The sequence below is a fragment of the Oryctolagus cuniculus genome, chromosome 16, assembly GCF_964237555.1.
Source record: "Oryctolagus cuniculus chromosome 16, mOryCun1.1, whole genome shotgun sequence".
Lineage (NCBI taxonomy): Eukaryota > Metazoa > Chordata > Mammalia > Lagomorpha > Leporidae > Oryctolagus > Oryctolagus cuniculus.
In genome coordinates this window covers 67,835,005-67,861,212 of record NC_091447.1, presented here as the reverse complement: position 1 = coordinate 67,861,212, position 26,208 = coordinate 67,835,005, and the positions used below count along the sequence as shown (strand labels likewise).

Genomic DNA, 26,208 nt, shown 5'->3' with positions numbered 1-26,208 from the left:
TTTTGTTTCCATATGAATGTTACCATCATTTTTTCTAGTTCTGAAAAGAATGTCCTTGGTATTTTCATTGGTATTGCATTGAATCTGTAAATTGCTCTTGGTAATATGGACATTTTGATGATACCGATTCTTCCAATTCATGAAAATGGAGGTTTTTCCATTTTTTATCTCCTTCCATTTCTTTCTGGAAGGTTTTGTAATTTCTATCATAGAGGTCTTTAACCTCCTTGTTTAAATGTATTCCAAGGGATTTAATTGTTCTTGTACCTATTGTAAATTGAATTGATCTTAGAAGTTCTGTCTCAGCCATGACATTGTATTCATATAGAAAGGCTATTCATTTTTGTGTGTCAATTTAGTATCCTGCCACTTTACAAACTCTTTTATGAGTTCCAATAGTCTCTTAGTGATTCTTTGCTTCCCCTATATATAGAATCATGTCATCTGCACATAGGTATAGTTTGACTTACTTCTTCCCAATTGGCATCCCTGTAATTTCTTTTTCTTGGCTAATGACTCTGGTTGAAACTTTATTGAATAGCAGTGGTGAGAATGGGCATCCTTATGTTTCCAGACCTTAGTTACAATGCTTCCAACTTTTCCCCATTCAATAAAATGCTGGCTGCGGATTTGTCATATATTGCCTTGATTCTGTTGAGGAGTGTTCCTTCCATACACAATTTGCTTAATGTTTCCATCAAGAAAGGGTGTTGTATTTTATTAAATGCTATATCTGCATCTATTGAGATAATCATATGGCCTTTGTTTTTCAGGTTGTTAATGTGATATATATCACACTTATTCATTTGTATATTGAACCACTCCCTGAATACCAGGAATAAATCCCACTTGATCTGGGTGATTGATCTTTCTGATGTGTTGTTGGATTCAATCAGTATTTTGTGGAGGACTTTTGCATCTATGTTCATCAAAGATATTGATCTATAATTCTTTTTTATTTTTTTATTTAGTAAATATAAATTTCCAAAGTACAGTTTATGGGTTACAATGGCTCCCTCCCCATAATTTCCCTCCACCTCGCACCCCTCCCATCTTCCGCTCCCTCTCCCATTCCATTCACATCAAGATTCATTTTCAATTATCTTTATATTCAGAAGATCAATTCAGTATATATTAAGTAAAGATTTCATCAGTTTGCACCCACACAGAAACACAAAGTGTAAAATACTGTTTCAGTACTAGTTATAGCGTTACTTCACATTGGACAATACACTAAGGACAGATCCCACATGAGAAGTAAGTACACAGTGACTCCTGTTGTTGACTTAACAATTTGACACTCTTGTTTATGGCATCAGTAATCTCCCTAGGCTCTAGTCATGAGTTGCCAAGGCTATGGAAGCCTTTTGAGTTCGCCGACTTCGATCTTATTCTGACAGGGTCATAGTCAAAGTGGAGGTTCTCTCCTCCCTTCAGAGAAAGGTACCTCCTTCTTTGATGGCCCCATTCTTTGCACTGGGATCTCACTCGCAGAGATCTTTCATTTAGGTCTTCTTTTTTTCTTTTCCAGAGTGTCTTGGCTTTCCATGCCTGAAATACTCTCATGGGCTCTTCAGCCAGATCGGAGTGCCTTAAGGGCTGATTCTGAGGCCAGAGTGCTATTTAGGACATCTGCCATTCTATGAGTCTACTGTGTATCCTGCTTCCCATGATGGAGCATTCTCTCCCTTTTTGATTCTATCAGTTAGTATTAGCAGACACTAGTCTTGTTTGTGTGATCCCCTGGACTCTTAGACCTATCAGTGTGATCAATTGTGACCTGAAATTGATCACTTGGACTAGTGAGATGGCATTGGTCCATGCCACCTTTATGGGATTGTATTGGGATCCCCTGGCACGTTTCTAACTCCACTTTTTGGGGCAAGTCCGATTGAGCATGTCCCAAATTGTATATCTCCTCCCTCTCTTATTCCCACTCTTATTTTAACAGGGATGACTTTTCAGTTAAAATTTAAACACCTAAGAATAATTGTGTGTTAATTACAGAGTTAAACTGATAGCTAGTGATCCTGAACATTTTTTCATGTGTCTGTTGGCCGTTTGGATTTCCTCTTTTGAAAAATGTCTATTGACATCCTTGGCCCATCTCTTAAGTGGGTTGTTTGTTTTGTTGTTGTGGAGCTTCTTGATTTCTTCATAGATTCTGGTTATCAACCCTTTATCTGTTGCATAGTTTGCAAATATTTTTTCCCATTCTGTCGGTTGCCTCTTCACTCTCCTGACTGTTTCTTTTGCAGTACAGAAACTTCTCAATTTGATGCAATCCTAATAGTTAATTTTGGCTTTGACTGCCTGTGCCTCCAGGGTCTTTTCTAGGAAGTCTTTGCCTATACCTATATCTTGCAGGGTTTCTCCAATGCTCTCTAATAATTTGATGGTGTCAGGTCGAGGCTTGCAATCCCGTGGGGGAAAACAAAAAAGCTCACCAGGCTAACTAGAAGAGAGCAGGAAAAAAAAAAGTGACCGATACGGACACGAGTTTCTCTCTCTCCACTCACCTCTCAAAAGGCGAGCAAGACAAAGAGCATGCACCATTTTGGACTTATGTCATAAGCAGGGCGACCTCAGGTCTGCACCAGCCCAGGAGTGGAATGGCTAGATCATATGGTAGGTCTATATTCAGATTTCTGAGGTATCTCCATACTGTCTTCCACCTTGGCTGTACCAGTTTACATTCCTACCGACAATGGACCAGGATACCTTTCTGCCCGCATCCTCACCAGCATTTGTTGTTTGTTGATTTCTGTATGAAAGCCATTCTAACTGGGGTGAGATGGAACCTCATTGTAGGTTTGATTTGCATTTCCCTGATGGCTAGTGATCCTGAGCATTTTTCAAGTGTCTGTTGGCCATTTGTTTTCCTCTTTTGAAAAATGCTAGTCTAGTTGCCGGTGCCATGGCACAGTACATTAACCCTCTGCTTGAGGCACCGGCATCCCAAATGGGCACTGGTTCTAGTCCCAGATGCTCCTCTTCCAATCAAGCACTCTGCTGTGGCCTGGGAAAGCAGTAGAAGATGGCCAAGTCCTTGGGCCCCTGCACCCACATGGGAGACCTGGAAGAAGCTCCTGGCTTCTGGTTTGAGATTGGCAAAGCTCCGGCTATTGTGGCCATTTGGGGAGTGAACCAATGAACAGACGACCTTTCTCTCTGTCTTTCCCTCTCATTATCTGTAATTCTGTCAAATAAATAAATAAAAAATCTTTAAAAAAAGAAGAAAAATGACAGTCCAAGTCCTCTGCCCGTTTCTTAACTGGATTGTTTGTTTTGTTTTTATTAGGTTTCTTGAGTTCTTTAAAAATTCTGGATATTAATCTTTTATCTGTCACATAGTTTGCAAAGAATGTCTCCCATTCGGTCAGTCGCCTCTTCATGTAGCTGAGTGTTTCTTTGGCAGAGGAGAATTAGTCTATTTTTGCTGTGATTCCCTGCGCTTCTTGTGTCTTTTTCTAAGATGTCTTTGCCTATGCCAATGTCATGCAGAGTTTCCCCAGTGATCTCTAGTAATTTGATGGTGTCAGGTCATAGATTTAGGTGTTTGATCTATTTTGAGTGGATTTTTGTGTAAGTTGTCTAGTTTTTGGGTAAGGTGTCTAGTTTCATAATTCTGCATGTGGAAATCCAGTTTCCCCAGGAACATTTGTTCAAGAGACTGTGCTTGCTCTAGGGATTGATTTTAGTTCCTTCATCAAAGATGTTGGATGTAGAAGCATGGAGGATGTCTATAGTGTCTATTCTGTTCCATCTGTATACACATCTACTTTTTTTCCAGTACCAGATAGCTTTGATAATAACTGCCCTGTAGTATGTCTTAAAATCTGATACTATGATGCTTTCAAATTATGTGTGTCTTGTAAGATTGCTTTAGCTATTCAAGTTCAAGACATCAGAACCTCTGGTAGTGAAATCCAGCCATCAGAATTTTTAAAGCTCCTTAGAGGGTTTCATAAAAAGGAGCAGTGATATGCATCCTCATGGATAATGAGATCAAATAAGTTAGAAGGATATGAATGGAAATGTGCATGGAAAGTACATACAAATTATAGAAAAGATATCAATTTTAAATAACAAAAAAGCAAAGTATATTTTCTTTTTCCAGGATACCTGGATCATCCATAATGAACTAGAGAAGGCTCCATAGGTACAATATGAGTCAGGTATGCAAGGGTAAAGATATAATGCTTCCATAAAGAAAGAGCAAAACAGGAAATCTCAGTTACAAAAGAAGATGAATGAAAGCCATGAGAGCCTCAAGTGTGATGTGATGAACCAGGTGAGATATTAGGGTCTGGATGCTGAGTTTTGCTGCCTTCCAATCTGTGCTCTAAATAGCTTGCTGACTGAGAAGTCTCCACATGGCCCTCTTGATGTCCCTGTTCCTCAGGCTGTAGATAAAGGGGTTGAGCATGGGGATGACCACAGTGTACATCACTGAGGCCACTGCACACTTCCTGGAAGAAAGTGAGGCTGCTGAACTGAGATACACCCCGAGGGGTGTTCCATAAAATGAACATACAACGTGAGAGCCACAGGTGGAGAAGGCTTTGTACTTCCCACCAGCTGATGTACTCTCAGAACGGAGGAAATGATTTTGTAGTAAGAGTGGAGAATCCTGAGATAGGGAGAAAACCATATATGATGCCAACAAAATATATGGCTATGTCATGAGTGAAAGTGTCAGAGCAGGTAAGGGTGAGAAGCTGGGAAGGTTCACAGAAGAAATTAGAAATGTCAGCAACTTTCAAGCAGGTAGCTCTTAATACCATCAAATTCTGCAGCAGGGATTCCAAAACGCTGGCCACAAAGGACCTGGAAAGAAAGAAGCCACAGCGGCAGGGGTTCATGATGACCTGGTAATGCAGTGGATGACAAATGGTGACAAACCGGTCATGGGCCATCACGGTCAGAAGCAAATCACCCATGCACCCAAAGATAATAAAGAGAGACATCTGTGTCAGGCAGCCCACATAGGAGATGACTGTGCTGTGAGTGTGGATGTCCACAATCGCCTTGGGAACCGTGGTAGAGGTGAAACCCACATCAGCCAAGGACAGGTTACAGAGGAAGAAATACATGGGGGTGTGGAGGTGGGATCTGAGCTGATGGCCAGGGCAATGAGCAGGTTCCCAAGCACTGTGACCAGGTACATCAAAAAGAACATCCCAAAGATGAGAGGCTGCAGGGCTGGATCTTCTGAGAAGCCCATGAGATGAAATTCTGAGACTTGTGTGAGATTTTGTGTTTCAAAACAACCTGGACTCCTTTTGGAAAGGAAAATAGGATTGGTAAAAGGAAACAGATAAACAGGCACCCAGCACTCCATATGTCTTCAAGTCAAGTATGTATGGATATAGCATGAGGGTAACTCTAGTTTTCACAGAATAAGTTGAATTCAAAGAAAAGGGTTTTCTTGTTGTAATACAGTTGTGAAATTCATGCATTTTTTGCATGATACAAACTTTCCCTGTAGCTTCTGGAACTCCACGTTCATATTCACACTCAGCAACCAAATTCTGTCTCCTTTCTCAGTGGTGACAACTCAATCTTCTGAGAGATATTATGATTGGTTTCTGTGCTACCTCTCTCTATGCAAAAGCTTTAAGGAGTCTCACAAATATTAGAAAGCCAAGAACATTAGACCTCACAAGTCTATGACCATAGTAAAATGCAATCTAGTATTTATGAAAAAAGTCTAATTAAAGGAACTTTAAAAACAGTTAAATTTTTTTTATTTTAAGACAATGGTACAAATTCAATGCATTCACAATTTTTATAAGTCATCTATAAAGCTATGAGTGTATTGTCTGAACCCCAAACTAAGGTTGATTCTTCACAACTAGGAAATACTGTTGTATGCCTGTTGTCTTCCAGGGATCTACTCATTCCTGGCTTTTATGACATTCCTCCCTTTTTGGATGTGTGTGCTCACTCTAATATTGTTTTAGCTCATTTTTTTTTTGACAGGCAAAGTTAGAGAGACACAGAGAGAAAGGTCTTCCTTCCATTGGCTCATCCCCCAAATGGCCACTACAGCCAGTGCACTGCACCGATCCGAAGCAAGGAGCCAGGTGCTTCCTCCTGGTCTCCCATGAAGGAGCAGGGCCCAAGTGCTTGGGCCATCCTCCACTGCCTTCCCAGGCCACAGCAGAGAGCTGGACTGGAAGAGGAGCAACCGGGACAGAATCCAGCACCCAGACCGGGACTAGAACCTTCGGTACTGGTGCCGCAGGTGGAGCATTAGCCTAGTAAGCCATGGCACCGGCCTTTAGCTCATTTTCTTAGAGAGCATGCTCTCATTCACTGCTTCACTCCACAGATGCCTGTGATGGCTGTGGCTGGAACAAGGTAGAGATTGCGAGTTCTTATACTCATCTCAATCCAGGTCTCCCCTGGTAGAGACTCAACCATTTGACAACTGCCTGCCAGAATCTGTATTCACAGGAAGAAAGAGTCAGGAACCAGGGCCAGTAATCAACCCTAAGTACTGTGTGGGAGCTGGCACCTTAACCACTGTGCTATTTACACTCACTCCTTTTTGCCTCGTAGTGCCATTTAATATATAACTCCAGTGCTTGGCTTTGGTGGACCTCGAATTTTTGTAAAAGTCATGGACAAATACACATAGTCATATGAAATCAATGACCACCATTGGAACATTAGTGCATTCTGTACCTGTCAATGATTAGAAACAGTGAACTGTTAAGAACTACTTGACTTTTAAAATTTTCTGCAGGTTTCCTGTATGTTCCCCTTAGAATCTTAATAAATGCCTGATATGAGAGCTGATTACTTTAAACATTTCTGAATTTTTTTATTATGTGTTACTTAATGGCCTGGCAATACTGCTTGATTGTTTTTCTGGTCATAAACCATTTGAAGTGAGTGATATCAGGAAAGCTCCAAAGGCAGCTCTGAGTCCCAGACTTCCTATGAATAATTCAAGAATTTTTATGTCACCACTTCCTGGTACATGAATTTTTCTAACTTCAGCTGCCTAAAGACAATGCTAGTTTATTGTTTTGCTAGGTTATACTGTCTTTGAATGGTGAAAAAATGTGGAACAGAATTCCAGAAAATAATGTAAAGACACTCAATAGTTACCGCCTCTGCAAAATAGCAATAATAATTATCTCAGCCGGCGCCGCGGCTCACTAGGCTAATCCTCCGCCTAGCGGCGCCGGCACACCGGGTTCTAGTCCCGGTCGGGGCGCCGGATTCTGTCCCGGTTGCCCCTCTTCCAGGCCAGCTCTCTGCTGTGGCCAGGGAGTGCAGTGGAGGATGGCCCAGGTGCTTGGGCCCTGCACCCCATGGGAGACCAGGAAAAGCACCTGGCTCCTGGCTCCTGCCATCGGATCAGCGCGGTGCGCCGGCCGCAGCGCGCTGGCCGCGGCGGCCATTGGAGGGTGAACCAACGGCAAAGGAAGACCTTTCTCTCTGTCTCTCTCTCTCTCACTGTCCACTCTGCCTGTCAAAAAAAAAAAAAAAAAAGAAAAAAAAATAATTATCTCCCTTATAGAGCTTCAGTTATTCTTGAGGTATAGCAAATGGTTGTGTAAACATGATGATTAACCCTATAAAGAGAAAATGTTAAAGAAAATCAGAATTCTCACTTATGGTTTAGGAACTCCCTCTAAGAACCTAGATTATACACCTCATACTTTGGGGCTGAGACTTTTCATTTTGATCCTAGTCAATCTGGTTACCTCAACCACATTGCTGGTCCTACACTCAAAGAGACAAGGTTTCCAACATTCCCACATTCCCTCCTGCATGCTCTGTGTCCCTGAGAACTAATGGTGCTGGACTCCCTTGCTGAGGGGCATGACTGGGGAGTGAGTGTCCACTGCCCCTTTATGCCCAGTAAGCAATGAGGGCTGAGGCTTTCTCAAAACTGTCAGGAAAACAGCCAGGCCTGGGCCTCCTAATGCATGTGAGTCTTAGAGGAAGACATACACATACTATTTTACTGCCTTGGGACCAACATTCTTTTTAATATCTAATTATTCTTTTAGTATTTATTTTTTATTTATTTTTTATTTTTTTTAAACTTTTACTTAATGAATATAAATTTCCAAAGTACAGCTTATGGATTACAATGGCTTCCCCCCCATAACGTCCCTCCCACCTGCAACCCTCCCCTTTCCCACTCCCTCTCCCCTTCCATTCACATCAAGATTCATTTTCGTTTCTCTTTATATACAGAAGATCAGTTTAGCATACATCAAGTAAAGAATTCAACAGTTTGCTCCCACACAGAATCATAAAGTGAAAAATACTGTTTGAGTACTAGTTATAGCATTAAATCATATTTATTAATATTTAAGTGGCAGAGAGAGACAAAGAGATACATAGAACTTCCATCTATTGTTCACTCCCCAAATGCTCAAAACAGCTGGTTATGGCTCTGGCTTAAGCCTGGATCTAAAAACTCAACCCAGTTCCAAACATGGGTTGCAGGAACCCCACTGCTTAAGCTCTCACCTGCTACCCCACAGTGTGTGCATTAGCAGGAGGTGGGAATTGGAACTGGGGCTGTGACTGTAACCCACACACTCTGCTCAAGGATGCAGGCCTCTCACTGGGCTCCCTTGCTGAGGGGCATGACTGGGGAGTGAGGGTCCATTGCCCCTTCATGCCCACTGGGCAATGAGGCCTGAGGCTCTCTCCTCAGGACAGTCTTTGTTTCATTTGAATGGCAAAATGAGACAAGGACAGAGAAGGAGATAATTTCCATTGACTGAATCACTCCCCAAATGCCCATAAGAGCCAGGCTGAGCCAGACAAACCCAGGAATTCCCATGTAGGTAGTGGAGACAGAAATACCTGAGCCATTCTCTGCTTTACCTCAGGGTGCACGTTAGCAAGAAGCAGACAATGGAAGTAGAGCTAGGGCTCAAATCCAGGCACTCAGTTATGGGATGCCCGCATCCCAAGTGGCATCTTAACTGCTGCGCAAAACATCTTCTCTTGGGACCAGCATCTTAAAGACTGATTATACAGGTTGATGTCTTTCTCATAGGTTCTTTTTTATTTTTATTGCTTTTTAAATTTTGCTTAAGGTATACACATTTCATATATACAGATTTAGGAACATAGTGATACTTCCTAGCCTGCCCTCCCTCCAACCCATACTCCCACACTTCCTCTTCCTTCTTCTCCTAATCCTTTTCTTAATTTTTACAATAATCTACAGTTTACTTTATATTCATAACATTGTATTTCAACCAATAATAAGAAAAAAAACCTGTTCCTCAACAGTAAATACAAGGGCTATAAACAATTGTTGAAGTTCAAAATGTCAATTTGTTTTCTATACATTGCATTTTTGGTACTCTATTACCGCAGATCAGGGAAAACATGTATTTGTCTTTTCTGGGACTAGCTTATTTCACTAAGTATAGTGGTTTCAAGTTGCATCCATTTTGTTGCAAATGACAGAATTTCATCCTGTATTACAGATGAATAGTTCTCCATAGTGGATATTTACTATAATTTCTTTATCCAGTCATCAGTTGATGGACATCTGGTTGGTTCGCTGTCTTATTGTTAATTGAGCTGCAATAAACATAAGGTACAGATAATTCTTACATATGCTGATTTCATTTCATTTGAGTAAATTCCCAGCAGTGGTGTTGCTAGGTCATAAGGCATATCTGTTTTCCGCTCTCTGAGGTATCTCCATACTGACTTTCACATGGCTGTACTAGTTTACATTCCCACCAAGAGATTAGGGTACATTTTTCCCTACATCCTCACCAGTACTTACTGTTTGTTCATTTCTGTAGGGGTACCATTCTAACAGAGCTGAGGTAAAGCCTTATTGTGGTTTTGCATTTCCCTGAATGCTAGTGATCCTGAGCATATTTTTCATGTGTCTGTTGGCCATTTGAGTTTCCTCTCTTGAAAAATGCATGTTCAAGTTCTTTGACCATTTCTCAACTGGATTGCTTTGTTGTTGAGAGGTTCTTGAGCTCTGTGTAGATTCTGGATATTAATCCTTTATCAGTTTCATAGTTTGCAAATATTTTCTTCCATTCTATAAGTTGCCTCTTCACTTTGTTGTTTCTTCTGCAGTGGAGAAGCTTCTCAGCTTGATGCAATCCCATTTGTCTATTTGGCTGTGATTGCCCGTGCTGTTCTTGAGCACTTTAGGTACTAAAGAGTACTTTTGATGTTCTAGAATCACGACAAGATTGTATATATATTTTTCTTCTTCCCAGCATGTTACACAATCCATAAACCATCTGCTCTCAGACAAATGTTCCTACAGAATAACTGCCATATGGACAGATGTTTCTCTGTATTGTGTAGTTACACAGTGTCTATCATACTGCTCCATAGTGTATCCATGATCATATAGTCCAATGGAGGAACCATGGTTTCCCTTCTTCCCACAGAATCTATGATGTCACAGACAGTGTTAGCCATTCTTTGTCCAGACTGGCTTCCCACTGGCTTCTGGTGTTTCCTCATCAAGTAAGTACTCATTTCCCATCAGAATGTATTTTCTTTAGGAAATGTGGAGAATAATGAAAGCCACGAGAGTCTCAAACATGAGAGAGGTGAGATTCTTGTGTCTAGATGTCTAGTTTTTTTAAGATGTATTTATTTGAAAGAGTTACACAGAGAAAGGAGAGGCAGAGAGAGAGAGGTCTTCTATCCTATGGTTCACTTCTCCTTGGCCACAATAGCCAGAGCTATGCCGATAAGAAGCCAGGATTTAGGAGCTTCTTTTGGATCTCCCATGTGGGTGCACGGGCCCAAGCACTTGGGCCATCATCTACTGCTTTCCCAGCCCATGGTAGAGAGCTGGATGGGAAGTGGAGCAGCTTGGTCTCAAACCAGTGCCCATATGAGGTGCCAGCACTTGAGGCCAGAGCAATAACCTGCTGCAACACAGCGCCAGCCCTTAGATGTCTAGTTTTGCTTTCTTTTCCAACCTCCCATCCAAGGTAGGGCACAGGGACTGAAATTAGACTGTTTTATTGAGGAGCCTCTGCATAGTGCTCTCGATGTCCCTGCTCCTCAGACTGTGGGAGTGACCACACTTTACACCACTGAGGCCACTGCTAGGGAGAAAGTGAGAAAGCTGAAATCAGATACACCCCAAGGCCTGTTCCATAAAGCAAGGAAACAACCAACAGGTGAGAGTCACAGGTGGAGAAGACTTTGTACTTCCCATCTAGTGATGGGTCTCTCACAATGTAGCAAATACGTTCATAGTAAGAGTAAAGGATCCCTGAGTGGGGAAAAAACCTACATGATGCCAGTAAAATAAACGTATATGTCCTGGGTGATGGTGTCAAGGCAGGTGAGGTTGAGAAGCTGAGAAACGTCATAGAAGAAACTGGAAATTTCAACATCCTTGAAGCAGGTAACTTGCAAGACCATCAAACTGTGCAGCAGGGTGTCCTTTTCACTTTAACAAGTTTCCTTTCTGGTGCTTGGTTAGTTGTCACAGATCAGGGAGAACATATGATATTTGTCCCTTTGGGACTGGCTTATTTCACTCAGCATGATGTGTTCCAGATTCCTCCATTTTGTTGCAAATGACCGGATTTCATTGTTTTTCCTGCTGTATAGTATCCTATAGAGTATCCCTTTAATTTCTTTTTCTTGCCTAAAAGCTCTGGCTAAAACTAACAGAACTATATTGAATAGCAGTGGTGAGAGTGGACATCCCTTTCTGGTATTCAATGGAAATGCTTCCAACTCTTCCCCATTCAATAGGATGTTAGCCGTGGGTTTTTCATAAATTGCTTTCATTATATTGAGGAATGTTCCTTCCATACCCAGTGTGCTTAGAGTTTTCATCATGAAAGGGTGTTGAATCTTATCGAATGCTTTCTCTGCATCTATTGAGATAATCATATGGTTTTTCTTCTGAAATTTGTTAATGTGGTGTATCACATTGATTGATTCGCAAACATTGAACCATCCCTGCATACTAGGTTAAAATCCCACTTGTTCTGGGTGGATGATCTTTCTGATGTGTTGTTTCATTCTATTGGCCAGAATGTTGTTGAGGATTTTTGCATGCATGTTCATCAGGGATATTGGTCTATAATTTTCTTTCAGTTCTGCATCATTCTATGGCTTAGGGATTAAGGTGATGCTGGCTTCATAGAAAGAATTTGGGAGGATTCCCTCTTTTTCAATTGTTCTGAATAGTTTGAAAAGAAATGGAGTTAGTTCTCCTTTAAATGTCTAGTAGAATTTAGCAGTGAATCCATCTGATCCTGGGCTTTTCTTTGTTGGGAGGGCCTTTATTACTGTTTCAATTTCTGTCTCAGTTATGGGTCTGTTTAGGTTTTCCATGTCTTCCTGGTTCAATTTAGGTAGGTTACATGTGTCCAGGAACCTATCCATTTCTGATAGATTTCCCTGTTTGCTGGCATAAAATTCTTTGTATTAATTTCTAATGATTCTTTTTATTTCTGTGGTGTCTGTTGTTACGTTTCCTTTTTCATCTCTGATTTTATTGATTTGGGTCTTTTATCTTCTTTTTTTAGTTAGTTGGGCCAAGGGTATGTCAATTTTATTTTTTCAAAAAACCAGCTGCTTGTTTGGTGGACTCTTTTGTAATTTTTTTTGGATTCAGTCCTGTTGATTTCTTCCCTAATTTTAATAATTTCTCTTCTCCTACTAGACTTGGGTCTGGTTTGCTGCAGTTTTTCTAGATCCTTGAGATGAATTGAAAGCTCATTTATTTGGTGTCTTTCCAATGTCTTGATGTAGGCACCTATTGCTATAAACTTTCCTCTCAACACTGCTTTTGCCATATCCCATAAGTTTTGATATCTTGTGGTGTTATCCTCATTTACTTCCAGAAACTTTGTGATTTCTCTTTTGATTTCTTCTATGACCCAGTGTTCATTCAGGAGCATGTTGTTCAGTCTCCATGCATTTGCATACTCTCTAGGGATTCCTGAGTTCCTAATTTCCAGCTTCTTTCCACTGTGGTCTGAGAAGCTGCATGGTGTGATTCTAATTCTTTTAAATTGGCTGAGACTTGCTTTATGTCCTAGTATGTGGTCAATCCTAGAGAACGTTCATGCACTGTGGAGAAGAATGTAAAATCTTTAAATGTTGGATGGAAAGTTCTGTAGATATCTGTTAGATCCATTTGGGCAATAGTGTCAATTAAATCTGCTATTTGCTTGTTGATCTTCTATCCGGATGATCTGTCTATTTCTGAGAGTGGAGTATTGAAGTCCCCCAGTACTATTGTATTGGAATCTAAGTCTCCCTTTAAGTCCCTTAACATACCTTTTAAATAAACCGGTGCCCTGTAATTAGTTGCATATACATTTATAATAGTTACATCTTCCTGTTGAATTGAACCCTTAATCATTATATAGTGTCCCTCTTTGCCTCTCTTAACATTTTTGTGTTAAAGTTTATTTTGTCTGATATTAATATGGCTACACTTGCTTTTTTTTTGGTTTCTGTTGGCATGGAATATCTTTTTCCAGCCTTTCACTTTCAGTCTGCAAACATCTTTTTTGGAAAGATGTGTTTCTTGTAGGCAGCAAATAGATGGGTTTTGTTCCTTAATCCATTCAGCCAGTCTGTGCCTTTTAACTGTAGAGTTGAGTCCATTAACGTTCAATGTGACTATTGATAAGTAGTGACTTTGCCCTAGGAATGCAGAATTCTTACTGTTAGTTCCTGAATGTTACCCATGAACCAAGATTTAGAATTCAGGTGTTTGGGCCGGCGCCGCGGCTCACTAGGCTAATCCTCCGCCTTGCGGCGCCGGCACACCAGGTTCTAGTCCCGGTCGGGGCGCCGGATTCTGTCCCAGTTGTCCCTCTTCCAGGCCAGCCCTCTGCTGTGGCCAGGGAGTGCAGTGGAGGATGGCCCAGGTGCTTGGGCCCTGCACCCCATGGGAGACCAGGAAAAGCACCTGGCTCCTGGCTCCTGCCATCGGATCAGCGCGGTGCGCCGGCCGCAGCGCGCCGGCCGCGGTGGCCATTGGAGGGTGAACCAACGGCAAAGGAAGACCTTTCTCTCTGTCTCTCTCACTGTCCACTCTGCCTGTCAAAAAAAAAAAAAAAAGAATTCAGGTGTTTGTACTGATACTTTCCTTTTGGGTGACTACTCAGTCTAATTATCCCAACTGCCCTGCCAGTCCTGCCCATGAGGAAACCTTGCTTCCTACAGTACCTCTTGCGTCCACTGTGTCCCACAGAACTCACTGGGCTTGGAGCCCTGCTCTAGGACATGTCTGGGGAATGAGGTTCCATTGCCTCTTCATGCCCAGTGAGCAATGAGGGCTGAACTCTCTCCTCGGGATGATTAGGAAGACAGCAGGTTTGGGCATCCTAATACAGATGACTCTGGAAGAAGACACAGTCACAGTTCTTCCTAGTCTGGAACCAGTATTCTTATTTTAAAAGTCATCCTTTATATTTGAATGACAAAAAGAGACAAGAACAAAAAGACAAAGGGAGAGAACTTCTGTTGACTGATTCACTCCCCAAAGGCCCACAAGACCCAGTGCTGAGTCAGGCAAAGCCAGGAACTGAGGATACAACCTGGGTCTCCCATGTAGGTGGCAGAGCCAAAAATACTTGAGCCATTATCTGCTGCATCCCAGGGTGAACAGTAACAAGAAGTAAAAATTGGAAGCAGAGCAAAGACTCAAACCCAGGCACTCAAAATAAGATGCCTGCATCCCAAGTGGCATCTTAACTGCCATGCCAAATGCTCGCCCCTCAGACTAGCATTAAAGACATCACAGGCTGGCTGGTGCTGCAGCTCACTAGGCTAATCCTCTGCCTGCGGTACCAATACTCCGTGTTCTGTCCCGGTTTCTCCTTTTCCAGTCCAGTACTCTGCTGTGGCCTGGGAGGGCAATGGAGGATGGCCCAAGTGCTTGGGCCCTGTACCCACATGGGAGACCATGAGGAAGCACCTGGCTCCTGGCTTCGGGTTGGCACAGCACACCAGCCATAGCCACCATTTAGGGAGTGAACCAAGGGAAGGAAGACCTTTCTCTCTGTATCTCTCTCTCACAGTATACCACTGCCTGTCAAATAAAAAAAAAAAGACTGCACAGGCTATTTTCTATGAATTTCTTGAACACTTTAGGTACTGAAGAGTGGGTCTCAATATTGGTGTGCAAGCACCCCAAGATTGTGCATATATCAGTCTTCTCCCAGCACGTTACACAAACCATAAAATGATCTGCTCTCAGCCACATTTTCCTGCAGAACTGTCACTTGGGTGGGTGTATCTCTGCATTGTGTAGTTATACAGTTTCTACCACACTGCTTCATGGTGTATCATCGGTCATGTAGTCCAAAGGAATAACCATGATTTCTCTTCTTCCAGCAGAATCTCCCTATGATCTCACAAACAGCTTTAACCATTCAACAAATGCTGCCAGTAGAGAGGCCTCTGATGTTTGCTCTCCAAGTAAGTGATCATTGCACACCAGAATGAATTTTCCTTAGATATTTAATGTGTGTTACCATGTCATTAAGTCTTTAATGCAGTATAGTTTGGAGATTAGTGATATCAAGAAGGTGATGGAATAGGAAACTCTATGGCTCATTTCTCCCATTGAGATTGGATTTACCAACATTTTGGACCAAATTGCCTTTGTTAGAACTCTACAAACCAGTTAAGAGATTATATCACCCTAGCTGAGTGCAAAGCCAGGAAGAAGTGTATCAAAATGGGTTTGTTGCATTTTCCCACTACAGAGCTCCCTGTCCCAGAAACAGCATAACAGGATGAGGAGAAAACTTCCCCCTGCTGGAAGGGAGTTCTAATCTCTCAGGGAAGGGAAAGAGAAGGTGGAGTGTTCTTCCAAAGTTCTGTCTTCTCGGGGCTGCCTGAGGAACTGGTTCATACCTTGCTGGCCTTGGAGTTCCAATGGTAATGGCATTGAATGGTACTGGCTGTAGAGAACAATGGAAGGCACCTCTGTGCAGCCCTCAGAGGAAATGCAATTCCACAAAGTGACACTAGGGGGAGGAAGAGATGCTGGCTCTGGAGAACAAAGGCTAACCCCTTGGACCCCTGCACCCATGTGGGAGGAAGCTCCTGGCTCCTGGCATTGGATTGGCTCAGCTCTGGCCATTGCAGCCATTTGGGGAGAAGCCAGTGGAATGGAAGACCTTTCTCATTCTCCCTATCACTCTCGCTCTGCCTCTCTCTGTAACTCTGTCTTTCAAATAAAAATAAATCTTTAAAAAAAAAGTGTAGCCCCTTTAACTGCACAAATCACACATACAGAAGCCCAGGGAACTTTGGGTGTCACCCAGAGTCTCTAGACACTCTGCTGTGAAAGTCTTTCCCTGTAGGAAGCCCATCCATAAGGACTGGGAGATGCTTTTTCCCCCCAATGCTCAAATATCCATAGAGAGTACGAGAATGCATGGAAACAGGGAAATCCCACCTAATCAAATTAACAAACTGCATCTCCAGAGATAAGGTACTACATCTTCCTAAAGGAATGAAGACATTTGATCATCCCACAACAAACTCAAAATAGCCACTTAAAGATTATCAGTATTCTAACAGATAACACAGATAGAAACAAAGCAATCAGGAAAATGATGAATTAGCAAATTGGTAATAAAAATACAGAGACATAAACTCTAAAAGAAAAAATGAGCAGAACTGTAGAAGATGAAGAAAACAATAACTCTATTAGAATATTCAGTGGAATGTTCAGCAGAATATCAAGAATAATCAGTGGCTTTTTTAACTTTTCAAATAATTTTTATTGACAGTTGTATATTTTTTAACATTTGATTTCAGAATAGGTTTAAATTTATAAAACATAAATTGTGAGGTAGTCATAAGAAGAATTCCCCTACATGCATCACCACATCATTTCCTGTTTAATATCTCATTAATACCTTTGTCACAATTATTGATCCACAACCAGATTCTTTTATTTTTTGTCTAAATGCATTTTATTGCTTGATTCCTCCCAGCCTCTGGTTATGTATGAAAAATGTATAAAAATCTAAAATATGCCTCATTAAAAAGACCAAAGAAACAATAACCAGACACAAAATCTGGAGAGCACCAGCCTCACACATCATGTACAGAGAAAAGTGAGATTTCTAGGTCTAGATGCTTCACTTTGCTGCAGTTCCCACCAAGAGTCCAGACGCGTGGCACGGGGACTGCGATGAGCCTGTTTTCCTGAGGAGCCTCCACAGGGCCCTCTTGATGTCCCTGTTCCTCAGGCTGTAGATAAAGGGGTTGAGCATGGGGGTGACCAGAGTGTACACCACTGAGGCCAAGGCACACTTTCCAGTAGACACTAAGAAAGCTGAACTGAAATACACCCCAATGGCTGTTCCATAAAATAAGCAAACAACTGACAGGTGAGAGCCACAGGTGGAGAAGGCTCTGTACTTCCCACCTGGTGATGGGACTCTCAGAATGGAAGAAACAATTTTATAGTAAGAGAAGAGGATCCCTGAGATAGGGAAAAAATATACATGGTGCCAACAAGATACCTGACTGTCATTGTCGAGGAGTCAGAGCAGGCAAGACTGAAAAGTTTAGAAGGGTCACAGAAGAATATTATACCGCAGTAAGAAACTATGAAATCCAGTCATTTGCAACAAAATGGAGGAATCTGGAACACATCATGCTGAGTGAAATAAGCCAGTCCCAAAGGGACAAATACCATATGTTCTCCCTGATCGGTGACAACTGACTGAACACCAAAAAGGAAACCTGTTGAAGTGAAATGGACACTATGGGAAACGGTGATTTGATCAGCATAGCCCTGACTGTTAATGAACAACTTAATACATTATCCCTCTTAGTAGTTTTTTTGTCTGTTCTACTTAATATGACTGGTTTAATTCTGTAATTAATACACAGTTATTCTTAAGTGTTGAAAATTAACTGAAATGTGATCCCTGTTAAACATAAGAGTGGGAATAAGAGAGGGAAGAGATGTGTAATTTGGGACATGCTCAAGCTGACTTGCCCCAAATGCTAGAGTTAGAAACATACCAGGGGATTCCAATTCAATCCCATCAAGGTGGCATGTACCAATGCCATCTCACTAGTCCAAGTGATCAATTTCAGTTCACAATTGATCATAATGAAAGGACTAAGAGTCAAAGGGAGCACATAAACAAGTCTAGTACCTGCTAACACTAACCGATGGAATAAATAAAGGGGAGAGTGATCCAACACGGGAAGTGAGATACTCAGCAGACTCATAGAATGGCAGATGTCCTAAATAGCACTCTGGCCTCAGAATCAGCCCTAAAGGCATTCGGATCCAGATGAAAAGCCCATGAGAGTATTTCAGGCATGGAAAGCCAAGACACTCTGGCAAAAGATCTCTGTGAGTGAGATCCCAGTGGAAAGAACAGGTCATCAAAGAAGGAGGTACCTTTCTCTGAAGGGAGGAGAGAACCTCCACTTTGACTATGGCCTTGTCTAAACAAGATAAGAGTCAGAGAACTCAGAGGGCTTCCATAGCCTTGGAAACTCATGACTGGAGCATAGGGAGATTACTGATGCCATAGACAAGAGTGTCAATTGGTAAAGTCAACAACAGGAGTCACTGTGCACTTACTCCTCATGTAGGATCTCTGTCCTTATTGTGCTGTGCATTGAGATTTAATGCTATAACGAGTACTCAAAAATATATTTCACTTTGTGTTTCTATGGGGGTGCAAACTGTTGAAATCTTTCTTAATGCATACTAAACTGATCTTCTGTAAAAAAAAAAAAAAAAAAAAAAGAAATTATCAATTCCCAACTTGACTCTCACTGGGATTAAACATGACAATAGGTCTGATCTGATTTCATCATCATTTAAAAAAAATCATCTATTATTTTTCACTTTATGTTTCTGTGTGGGAGCAAACTGTTGAAATCCTTACTTAATGTATACTAAGCTGATCTTCTGTATATTAAGATAATCGAAAATGAATCTTGATGTGAATGGAAGGGGAGAGGGAGTGGGAAAGGGGAGGGTTGTGGGTGGGAGGGACGGTATGGGGGGGAAGCCATTGTAATCCATAAGTCGTACTTTGGAAATTTATATTCATTAAATAAAAGTTAAAAAAAAAGAAAAGTTGAGAAGGGTCACAGTAGAAATTAGAAATTTCTTTTTTTTTTTTACAGGCAGAGTGGACAGGGAGAGAGAGAGACAGAGAGAAAGGTCTTCCTTTTGCCATTGGTTCACCCTCCAATGGCCGCCGCGACCACAGTGCTGCAGCCGGCACACCTTGCTGATCCGAAGGCAGGAGCCAAGTGCTTCTCCTGGTCTCCCATGGGGTGCAGGGCCAAAGCTCTTGGGCCATCCTCCATTACACTCCCAGGCCACAGCAGAGAGCTTGCCTGGAAGAGGGGCAACCAGGACAACATCCAATGTCCCAACCGGGAATAGAACCTGGTGTGCTGGCACAAGGTGGAGGATTAGCTTATTGAGCTGTGATGCCAGCCAGAAATTTCAACATCCTTGAAACAGGTAACTTTCAAGACCATCAAACTGTGTAGCAGGGAATCCAAAAGGCTGAACACAAAAGACACTGAAACTAAGAAGCCACAGCGGCAGGGGTTCATGATTACCTGGAAATGCAGGGGGTGACAGATGGCGACAAACCAGTCATAGGCCATCACGGTCAGAAGCAAATCATCCATGCACCCAAAGATAATAGAGACATCTGTGTCAGGCAGCCCACATAGGAGATGACTGTGCTGTGAGTGTGGATGTCCACAATCATCTTGGGAACCATGGTGGAAGTGAAACCCACATCAGCCAAGGACAGGTTGCAGAGGAAGAAGTACATGGGTGTGTGGAGGTGGGAGTCCGAGATGATGACCAGGGTGATGAGTAGGTTCCTGAGCACTGTGATCAGGTACATGGACAGGACCAGCACAAAGAGGAGGGGCTGCAGTGCTGGATCCTCTGAGAAGCCCATGAAATGGAATTCTGTGACACATGTGATATTTTGTGTTTCAATACACCCTGGAATCCTTCTGAAAAAAAAAGTGTTGGTAAAAGGAAGCACACAAACAGGCAATCAGCACATGCACATGTTTTCAGTTCAACCAGTTATGTGTATAGCACATGCTTTAATGTTCTTAGAATAATTGAACTAAAGAGAAAAATTTTGGTGCAATACAATTTTTTATAAGATGTATTTGTTTATTCGAAAGGCAAAGTTATAGAGAGGCAGAGGCAGAGAGAAAAAGAGTTCTAAGAGTTCTTCCATCCACCAGTTCCTCCCCAGATGTCTACAAGGGCCGGAGCTGCCTCGATCCAAAGCCAGGAGCCTAGAGCTTTTTCTGGGTCTCTCATGCAGGTGCAGGGGTCCAAGCACTTGGGCCATCTTCTACTGCTTTCCCAGGCCATAGCAGAGAGCTCGATCACAAGTGTAACAGCCTGAAATCAAACCAGCTCACATATGGGATGCCAGAACTGCAGGCAGTGGCTTTTACATGCTACACTGCTGGATTTAGGCATTGCTGTGCTAAATGCCCACCCCGGGAGCAGAATTCTGAAAGTCTAAAAGCACAGGATTATATTGACACTCATGTGATCTTGCACACTTTAAGTGCTAACATCTGTACGCAATAAGGTTATGTAATGACCGGGCTACCTTTCAGCTGAACCCCCATCAAATTTTTGTGCTCTCAGATTCTCCTGCAGGACAACTGTCTCTGTGTTTGTACTGATAGAGTTTCCACTCATACTGCTTCATGATGTATCCACAGCCAACTAGTCCAAAGAGGTGATCCTGGTTTCTCTTTATCGACCAGAATCTCCCAACATCACAACAGGCTGTAGCCATTTTGTGGCAAAATTCACAAGTGATTCCAGTAATGTATGATTTTTGTGCATCATGTAGTGTTCATTTTGCTCCAGAATGTATTTTCTTTAGATTTTTTAATGAGTGTCATCAATTCATTAGTGGTTAATAAAATACAATGTTGGCCATGGTGATATCATTAAGAAAAACGAATAGGAAGTCTCAGATATTCATTTCACCCACAGAGTCCTGACTTAACAACATCCATGGGCCAAATTCTCTGTAAGAGCTCCACAAGCCGGTTAAGGCTTTACATCATGCCCAGATGAACACAAAGCCAAAAGGTACTTCCTCAGAGTGGATGGCAGCATTCTTTGTGTTTGTCAGCCAAGGCCCTGCCAGTGCCAGAAACACCATCTCAGGATAAGCAGAAACACCCCAACTCCTAGCATCTGTCTTGGAAGGGAAAGAGAAGATGTGTTGTCCTCTCAGGGGCTACCTGAGGAAGTGCATTATACCTTGCCTGATTTGGAGTTCTAATGGAAACGGCAGTGGCCTATGGGTACCAGATTAGGAGCAACTGAGAACTATGGAAAACACCTAGTTATCCTCCCAGAGGAACTTCAGTACCAGAAGCAAGACACCAGGCAGAGATGATGATGTGCTCTTGAAAACAACTATAAACACACACAGCCCAGAGAAGGTGCCTCCCAGCAAAGGTTTGAGAGTCCCCAACAATCTCCGTGAAGGTCTTTCCCCATATGAATCCAGTCCAGAAAACTTGGGGAAGATGTTTTCCCCAATGATCACATCTAACCAGAGAACAAAAGGAATGCATAGAAACTGGGAAATATGACCCAAAGGAACAAATTGTTTCACGAGAAATAAGTTACTAAACCCTCTTTAAAGATACGGAGAAGGGCAGGCATTGTGGCACACTAGGTTAAACCTCTGCTTGTGGCACTGGCATCCCGTAAGAGCACCGGTTCTAGTTCCAGTTGCCCCTCTTCTGATCCATCTCTCGGCTGTGGCCTTGGATAGCAGTAGAAGATGGCCCAAGTGCTTGGGCCCCTACACCCACATGGAGGGCCAGGAAATAAGCACCTGGCTTCTGGCTTCAGATCAGTGCAGCTCCAGCCATTGCAGCCATTTGGGGAATGAACCAACAGAAGGAAGACCTCTCTCTCTCTCTCTCTCTCTCTCTCTCTCTCTCACTGTCTGTAACTCTACTTGTCTAATAAATAAAATCTTTTTAAAAATAAAGATTGGAGATATTTGATTTTTAAACAACAATTTCAAAATAATCATCTCAAAGACTGTCAGCTAGCTAAGAGATGACACAAAGAGATCAACTGTGCAACCAGAAAAAAAGGAATAAATGAAAATAAAGGTAACAAACTATAAAAAAATAAATTTTGGAGATAAAGAATAAAATAACTCAGTTGGAATATTCTATACAGATTCAACAGCAGGTTCAAGTACAACAAAGAATCAGTGAACTTTTGGACTTTTCAAATAATTTATTTACTAACAGTTATATCATCATTTTTTAACACTTTGTGTCAGAATAGTTTTAAATATACAAAAAATTGTGAGGTAGTAATACATAAAGTCCCCATATACCCCTCATCCTGTGTACCTTATTACATCACATATTGATATCTTTGTTACAGTGAACCACACCCATCTTCCCCAATTATTATAAAGACTTTTTATTTATTTATTTGAAAGAGTTAACAGAAAGAGGAAGAAAGAGAGCGAAAGAGAGAGAGAGAGATCTTCCATTCACTGGTTGACGTCCCAAATGGCTGCAATGGCTGGAGCTGGGACAGGCCAAAGCCAGGAGTCAGGAGCTTCTTTCAGATCTCCATATGGGCACAGGGGCCCAAGAAATTGGGCCCACCTCCACTGCTTTCCCAGGTGCATTAGTAGGGGGCAGGACTGGAAGTGGAGCAGCCAGGGCTGAAACTGGCACCCATGTGGGATGCCGGTGTTGCAGGCAGCAGCTTTACTCACTGTGCCACAGTGCTGGCCTTTTCCCTTATTTTTTTCATCCAAAACACTTATTCCATGACTCCCAACCTCCAGTAATCAATATTTTTACATCTTTTTCAAGACTACCACCTCTGTTTCACACTTGGAGACATACAACCTCTGCCATCTTCCTCCACAGTGACAGACTCAGTCTTCCTGGAGCTCCTTCTGATTGGTTTCTGTGTTCCTCTTCTCCATCTATGCACACCTGCTTTAGACACTCACCTGAGTTGAGCACTGTCTGTGATCACAACCAAATGCAACTAAGTCTTCTAACAGAAAAGAACAGGAAGTGCATTTTCCCCCTATAGGACAACATCATTCTAATTCAAGGAAATGAAGAGCAATCGAATATATCTTATTTTCTTCTCAGGCCATGACAAAAGCTCATTTGACTGAAAATATTTATAAGTACTCCAAAGTTAGGACTGCATTATCTATACTCTAAATTGCACTTGCTTTTCATGGTTGGAAACTATTGTTGTGTGTCAGGATTTCATCATTCTTAGGTTTTCTGGTTTCTCTCTGTTATCTCTTTTTCTCTGAAAGGCTGACATACAGGGAGGCTCCCAAGATGCCTGCACTGTGTGTGGCAGACCAATGCAGAGGCTGGGAGCTGGAACTCAATCCAGGTCTCCCACATGGGTAGCAGGGGCCCAACTGCTTGTGCTGTCACCTCTTCCTCTCACAGTCTGCACTGGCAGGAAGCCGAGTCACAGCCCAGAGCCAGGAATCCAACCCAGGTACCCCAGGTGGGAGGAGGACATCTTAATCACTCCTGTTTGTCTCTTTAAAGTCATCAAGTACATCCATCCTCATCACCAGTGGATATCAGACGTTCATAAGTATGCTTTACCTAAATGCACATGACCATATGAAACCACTGACCACAAATGTTATATTAGTGTATTCTTACCTGTCCAATATTTAGAAATAATGGACTATTTAGAAATACCTGAATTTTTAAAATTTTATTCATGTTTTTATCTATTCCCTTTGCTCTCATGCTCTCATCTACCCTGTATGATCTGCTATGTGAGAGCTGTCTCTTCCTTAAATATTGTTCCAGTTTTTCCTCTCTTTTCTATAGAGACCTGGTAAGACTGCTTTATAGTTTTTATAATCATAAGTGCCCTTATTTAAGTTGAGATATTTGGTATCAGGGAAGGGCAAGGCCATTGGAGTCCCAAACTTCCTGTGCATAATTCAAATATTTTCATGTTATACCTTCTTGATTCATTGGTTGCAATTCTCTAATTCTGGCTGCCTCAAGGCAACTTGACTTTATTACATTAATAGTTCACACTGTGATTGAATCAAGAAAAGAAGTGTAAAACAAAGAATTTCAGAAAAGAATGTAAATGCACTTGAGCAGTTTCCTTATCTGTAAATGTGGAACAATAATTGTTCATGTTATAAGTCTTTGGGAAAGAAGCTTCTGTAATTATTTTACTACATTCTTATTCATTTTTCATTTTATTTGATTCTGGGCTGCCTCCAGGGTGCACATGAGCAGGAATTGGATCAGAAGTGGAGTGGTCGAGACCTGAACCAGGCACTGTGACACCGGTTGCAAGCTTCCCCACCTGAGGCTTCATTCACTGCAGCAAAATACAAGCTGCTTGTGCCAGTACTGATTTAGGGATCCTTAAATAGTTTTCTTTAAAACTTACCTGTGAAGTGTTTTGGGGCTCATTGGAGTGGTGAGCAGAATGTGAATAACAATAAAGAGATATAAAAAGCAAACAGAGGGGCTGGCATTGTGACATAACAAGTTAAGCTGCCACCTGCAACACTGGCATCCATATAGGGGCAGTTCAAGTCCTGGATGCTCCATTCCCCATTCAGCTCCCTGCTAATGTGCCTGGGAAAGCAACAGAAAGTGGCCCTAGTAGTTGGGTTCCTGCCACCCATATGGGACACCTGGATGAGGTTCCTAGATCCTGGTTTAGGCCTGGCCCAATAATGGCCATTGTGGCCATTTGGGGGAGTGAACCAGCAGATGGAAGATCTCTCTCTCTCTCACTCACTCTCACTCTCCTTCTCTCTCTCTCTCTCTCTCTCTCTCTCTCTCTCTCTTTCTTGCTCTCCTATCTCTGTAATTCTGCCTTTCAAATAAATAAATCTTTTTTTAAAGCAAATGGAGAAATAGTGATAAATAACACGGTGGGTATGTGAAGTGTTCAGTATAGTGCTCAGGAGCACTCTATGAGAGAGGAAACGTCAGTCAGCTTAAGGACTGAGCCCCTGGAATTACAAAATCAAAGGAACCAAAGGGAAAGAATGAAGATAAGTAGAGAGCACAAGAGGGTCTCACAGGAGACTGTCAGCAGAGCAATATATTCGTAATGCAAGTTCCACAATAAAAAGAAAAGGAAATAAGCATCCAGTACCCAGCCCTGTGTCTATGTTTTGGATTAGAGCAATTTACAAGTAAGGTTTCTATTTTTGAGATCCATACATTTCAGCAATATTTCTTAGTGGCAAAAAAATCAACCTTCTTAGCATTGTTTCATCATTCATTTTCTTTCCTGTATATAGTTAACTTTAGAGTCACTCAGCTAAAGAGTGTTAGAAGAACAGGAATATGTGTGATAAGTTCATGATTGCAGTAAAATGTTTAAGACAAAATATAAACAGCGTCATTCCACCTTTCATCCTAATCAGAGGAAAATAACTTTCAGCCCTGTTTTATTCAAATACTATGCAAAAAATCCCAAATATAAAATATTGATCATTTCTATTGATTGCTGGGGGTGCATTATCTGGACTTTATAAAATTCAGGGGCCAGTGCTGAGGCATAGCGGGTAAAGCCAACGCCTGCAGTGCCAGCATCCATATGGGCGCTGGTTCGAGTCCTCGTTGCTCCACTCCTAATCCAGCTCTCTGCTGTGTCTTGGGAAATAGTCGAAGATGGCCCAGGTGCTTGGGCCCCTGCACCCATGCGGGACCTGGAAGAAGGTCCTAGGTCCTGGCTCCTGGCTGCAGATCAGTGCAGCTCCAGCCATTGCAGCCGACTGGGGAGTTAACCTGCAGATGGAAGACCTAACTCACTCACTCTCTCTCTCTCTCTCTCTCTGATTCTGCCTCTCTATAATTCTGCTTTCCAAATAAATAAATCTTTAAAAATATATTAAATGCAGTGTTCATAATGAGAAAGTTTTTTTATGCTCCATTCATCTTCATAAATTTTCAACATTTTTCTGATTTTGTGCTTTTATGAAACGAGATGCATACTCAAAAAAGCAGGCTACCTTTTAAAATTCTTGTCCAATATTGATCCTAACCAGGACCTGGTCTACTTTAAATTTTAATAAGTGGCCGGCACCCTGGCTCACTAGGCTAATCCTCCACCTTGTGGCGCCAGCACCCCGGGTTCTAGTCCCAGTCGGGGCA

General features: G+C 42.0%; 1 long non-coding RNA gene and 2 pseudogenes across 2 annotated transcripts; 1 reads left to right on the top strand and 2 right to left on the bottom strand.

Annotated features, from left to right (window-relative positions):
• Nucleotides 1-1,082: 1,082 nt before the first annotated feature.
• Nucleotides 1,083-5,744, bottom strand: LOC100347626 (olfactory receptor 7E178-like; annotated as a pseudogene).
• A 4,649-nt stretch (nucleotides 5,745-10,393) lies between these two features.
• LOC127489333 (uncharacterized) lies at nucleotides 10,394-25,273 on the top strand. Of its 2 annotated transcripts, none has more exons than XR_011383022.1 (3): nucleotides 10,394-10,497; nucleotides 15,364-15,444; nucleotides 24,313-25,273. It is a non-coding gene; the product is annotated as an uncharacterized lncRNA (long non-coding RNA). The 2 variants fall into 2 exon arrangements; XR_007917275.2 differs by lacking the exon at nucleotides 10,394-10,497 and adding an exon at nucleotides 10,506-10,583.
• LOC127489332 (olfactory receptor 7E178-like) lies at nucleotides 13,804-20,059 on the bottom strand (annotated as a pseudogene).
• Nucleotides 25,274-26,208: the final 935 nt, after the last annotated feature.